Source organism: Tachyglossus aculeatus, unplaced genomic scaffold (assembly GCF_015852505.1).
Source record: "Tachyglossus aculeatus isolate mTacAcu1 unplaced genomic scaffold, mTacAcu1.pri scaffold_1_arrow_ctg1, whole genome shotgun sequence".
Classification (NCBI taxonomy): domain Eukaryota; kingdom Metazoa; phylum Chordata; class Mammalia; order Monotremata; family Tachyglossidae; genus Tachyglossus; species Tachyglossus aculeatus.
The window spans coordinates 5,878,211-5,883,370 of record NW_024044915.1 but is presented as its reverse complement, the minus strand read 5'-3'; the positions used below and the strand labels follow the sequence as shown (position 1 = coordinate 5,883,370).

The 5,160-nt window shown below is 45.9% G+C and overlaps 1 pseudogene; it reads right to left on the bottom strand.

Annotated features, from left to right (window-relative positions):
* Positions 1-3,237: 3,237 nt before the first annotated feature.
* On the bottom strand, positions 3,238-3,509 carry LOC119923584 (annotated as a pseudogene).
* Positions 3,510-5,160: the final 1,651 nt, after the last annotated feature.

The window sequence follows — 5,160 nt, the reverse complement described above, 5'->3', positions numbered from 1 at the left end:
TGGCTGACTGTCCTGGATCCCTACCACAGACTGATTGGAAGGACTTGGAGACCAAAGAATAATAATAATTATAATAATAATGATAATGGTATTTGTTAAGCATTACTTTGTGCCAAGCACTGGGGGAGATACAAGGCAATCAGGTTGTCCCACTTGGGGTTCAAAGTGTTAATCCCCATTTTACAGATGAGGTAACTGAGGCCTAGGAAGTTAAGTGGCTTGCCCGAGGTCACACAGCAGACACTTGATGGAGTCGGGATTAGAACCCACGTCCTCTGACTCTCAGGCCCATGCTCATTCCACTAAGCCAAGCTGTCTACACTCCTTACCCAGGATATCCCAAGACTGAAGCAGGTGGGAAACATGTGAAATAGTCCCCACCAGACACTGTGGTCCTATGTAATAGGGCTAAGGGAAATCAGGCACCTAGTCCAAACTCCTGAAATGAACTCTACTGTCCTGCCTCAGGACTTTGGGGATGGGGCTGGGACTGAAGCTGTGGCCAATCACAGAAGGGGCTGGAGACATGGGATTGGCCAATGGATCAATCCTGTCTTATACGGTTAGGGGTGCCCCAAACCACTTAGAATGGGGATCTCCCATTTGAACATCTCAAGTAAGGAGAATGAACCATTGGAGTGTGCATCTCCCTGGGCCAGACCTCAGCTCGTCCACTTGACTAAGATACAAATGTTGGACATGAAAGTGCAGAATGGTGCTTCCTACTTTGGAGGCAGGAGATAAGGCTGAATCCCAACTTCAGTCTTCGTGGGAATGCAAATCACTAGTTCACCCCAGGTTCGTTCCACTCTGGTATCACCTATTTGCTTTTATGTACATCCTAACAAATAATCTGGTCTCCCAGTATCTCAACTTTCCCCTTTTGATGTTTGGGTTCGTTTTCTGGATTTTTTGAAGATTTTTCCGTCAATAGCAAGTGCTATTGAAGTGTGGAACTTCTGCATGGGGCGACCGCGATTCATCATCATAAAGTCCAAGGACAGTTTCCTAGTATCTCATTGCCAGCCTCATAAGTGCTTTAGTACAGTGCTGTGCACACAGTAAGTGCTCAATAAATATGATTGAATGAATTTAGCCAAGCTTTTCTTTATCCCAGGTCTGCAATATTAGAGTCAGAGTCACAAGGGTACAGGATCATTACACACACACACACACACACACTCAAACATAGTTTCTGTCCCTTTCTCATGCTTTCTCTCATTTTCTCACTCTCTCCACTCATTCAATCATATTTATTAAGTGTTTACTGTGTGCAAAGCACTGTGCTAAGTGCTTGAGAGAGTACAATATAACAGAGTTGGTATACACTTTCCCTGCCCAAAAGGAGCTTATTGTCCACTTACATGGTATTGGCTGGGCTGTGATGTCTATGGTTTGATTCTTTGCCCACCATCAGCAGCCTGTGGGTAGGATACCAGACATTCTTCTTTCTGGGCCCCTGCCATCAGCATCAAGAGCAGGGTTCTGCATACAGGAAAGATGTGAGATATTATACAGACGGATTAACCCACTGACCTCTCCGTACTCACCCATGCAGGTGAATGAGCAGGCTGCTCTCTTGTCCTGACAAAAGCATCAGTTTGTGATATCACAGGGAAGGGAATGTTGAGGAAAAGAGAACCACAAGGAGGGAATCCCCGCTACTGCCTCCCTCTATGCAGCTGAGTCTTTCACTCTTCAGAGAGCCTCCTCCTCCATGCACACTACTAGGATTTGAGCAGGAATCCATGGGATTTCCCGCCATCGTTGTGAAAGAGGGAGTTGACAAAGTGCAAAAAGTCATGACAACCCAGACCGAGACACAAATACACAGATGAAAGCTCAGAGACACCAAGACTTTGAGAGCTAGACCCAATCCTCTCGGATGAGTAGAACTCAGGTCCTTGAAGGGACTGATGTTGCCCAAGCCCCTTCTGCCAAGGTGCTGAGTTGTACAGGTTTTAACTAGATCTGGACTTGTCCATAAGAACAGAAGGAGATACTGAGATGAAAATCTCTCTCTGTCTCTCTCACCCTCTCTTCTCCAATCATCTCACTCTCTGAACTGGATTTGGGCAGATGATGAGTGGGAAGCATTTAAGAAATGCCCTGAGAAGGAGGGAGTGAAAGGGCTCATAAGTGCATCCCCCGAGAGAGTCTCGGAGTAGTGAATTACAAGGTTAAGTCTAGAACTTGGAAATGCATAGTACTGTGGGGTGTGTAGACATGATCTCTTGCCCCAAAAGAGCTTATAGTCTACAAACCAGATTCAGTGGCAGCAGTCTCTGAGGCTAAATGCAGCTGCAAAGCTTCATGTCAATGCTGAAATGTCTGGGAAGGAGTCAGAACGTAGGGAGAGGCTGCTTGGAGTGAGGCCAGATTGGAGTCGGACTATGTCCTTTTCTGAGATATTATCCAACTGAATGAAAGCACCTAGATGGACAAGGAGTATCTTTGGAACGCTTCAGAGATTTGCATGTCATTTTTATTCAGGTGCCATTCCAATGTTCTATACATCGTTTCAATTTTAGTATATGTGCTGTCTGAAAGGGAACAAATCAGAGAGCATTGTCTACTCACTCTGTGGTACTTTCTCACTCTATGCACTCAGCAGGCCCCCAAGAAATGCCACTGGCTGATTGATTTACTAAGGAGCCCTGGTGTCAGAGGTGATGGGTTCAAATACCAGCTCTGCCAGTTGTCAGCTGTGTGACTTTGGGCAAGTCACTTAACTTCTCTGTGCCTCAGTTACCTCATCTGGAAAATGGGGATTAAGACTGTGAGCCCCCTGTCGGACAACCTGATCACCTTGTAACTTCCCCAGCGCTTAGAACAGTGCTTGCCACACAGCGTTTATTAAGCATTTAATAAATGCCATCATCATCATCATCATAACCAACTCCTTTCCAGAAGTCAAGGACGCCAGGGATCTTATGCAATTGTGGCATGGCAATTCCCTTAAATCAGTGTTCCAGGCTAATTGCAATGATGAAGATCAAGTCCAGTCAGGTTCTTCTGAAATCCACTGCCACCCACTTTCTCCTTTCTTCTCCCCCACTGAACTAACTACAGCTAATTGCAGCCCCCAAAACGCAGCTCATGCGAGTGCTTAAGTGTTTAGGGAGGAGTCAGGACTGTTGGGACAGGCTGCTTTGGAGTGAGGTCAGACTGGAGTTGGAATCTGTCTCTTTCAGAGACTTTGCCCTACTGAATGAAAACACCTAGTGGGACGAGATGAAAAAATTGGGAAACGTCTTTTATTGGGGCATCGTCCTTGAGCAGGGCCCGTGCTAACCTTCTGTCTTGTCTTGTCTGGTGCTGTTGAGTCCTCTCCAACCCGAAAGCACTCCATGGTCACATCTTTCCCAGAACTTCCCACTCTCCAACTGCAATCATTCTGATAGTGTATCCATAGTTTCTTGGTAAAAATACAGAAGTCGTTTACCATTGCCTTCTTCTGCAATCTTCCCTGTATCATTCCAATTTTAGTATATTTGTTACTGAAACAAGCCCAAGTCTCATTTTCCAAACCCAGATATATAAAGTCAGTTGATTAATTAATCAGCTATTAATATTATAGTAATTGGTTTAAAATAAGTCCCTTACATTTTCTTGTATTTCCTGGGGGTGGGGAGGCTTCCATAAATATCTCCCTCTTTGAGAATATCAAGGTACATAGATTAAAGAGATTCAAAATTTCATCTAGTGCATGAAGGTGCAGGGGCTGCTGAAAGGTCCATTTTGAGGCAATAATTAACCCCCATATTCAATACATCACTAATCCTGTAGGGCCCACCTTCACAACATAGCTAAAATCTGTCCTTTCCTCTCCATTCAAACTGCCACCATGTGGAAAGATGGTGTCTGCCTCCTGGCTCAGCAGAGTGGTGTTTGGGGTCTCGTTATCAACTTCGACTTTCTCCCTGAGCTTCTCTGGGTCCAACATCATCCAGTATTTCTTCTGTGATGTCCCCTCCCTGCTGAAGATCTCCTGTTCCGAGGACCGATGTCAGTGTCACCGGTGGGGTAGCTTTAGGTGTCATCTGCTTCGACTTCATCATCATCTCCTACGTGCACATCTTCTGTACTGTGATTAGGATGCGGGCCGCCGAGGGCCGTGCCAAGGCCTTCTCCACCTGCCTGCCCCATCTCGCCATCTTCACCATCTTTGTCTTGACTGGATCCGCTGCCTACCTCAAGCCCGTGCCAGATTCCCCCTCGACCCTGGACCTGCTGGTGTCCGTGTTCTACAACATGGTGTCCCCAACCCTAAACCCCCTCATCTACAGCCTGAGGAACCGGGCCATGAAGGCCACCCTGGGGAGAGTCCTAAAGGGGAGATTCCTCCTCCCTCGTCTAAAGGACAAAATGTCTGTTTCCTTTTACTGACTATTCCATTCCTCATCAAGGTTCTGACCATGAGGGTATCCATAAAAGAGCTGTCCAAGAGAAAGCCCAGCATCTGAGGATTTGTCAATACCTGGGACAGAGGCTGATAGGACATATGACTGTAAGCCCGGTGTGGGCAGGGATTGTTTCTCTTTATTCTCAATGGTACTTTCCAAGAGCTTAGTGCAATGCTCTGCACAGGGTAAGCACTCAATAAATATGAATGAATGAATGACAAGTGATTGTTTGGGTGGCATCATGGTTTAGTGGAATGGGCATATGGCAGGGAGTCGTGAGGTTTGAAAGGTCGGCCCCGTTCTGCCACCGGCCTGCTGTATGACTTTGGTCCGGCCTCGTAACCTCTTTGGGTCTCTCTGTAAAATCGGGATTCAATATGTGCTCTCTCTTTCTCTTACAATCTGAGCCCCTGTGAGTTAGGAAACGTGTCTGATCTGATTAGTTTGTTTCTACTCCACCACTTGGCAGTCTCTTGTAAGTGAATGCTTAATAAATTCGATAATGATAATGCTGAAACTGCTACTGATAATAACAGTAATTCTATGAATTTTAAGATCACTCTTGGTGGTTATGAAAATCAGAAAATCAGAGGGTGACAGAGAGAAAGGACGCACTCATGGAAACTGTCCCTCACATTTGACTGCCTGTTTACTTATTTTGATACCTGTCTCTCCCTTCTCGACTGTAAGCCCATTGTGGGCAGGGATTATCTCTGCTTGTTGCTGAATTGTACTTTCCCAGTGCTTAGTACAG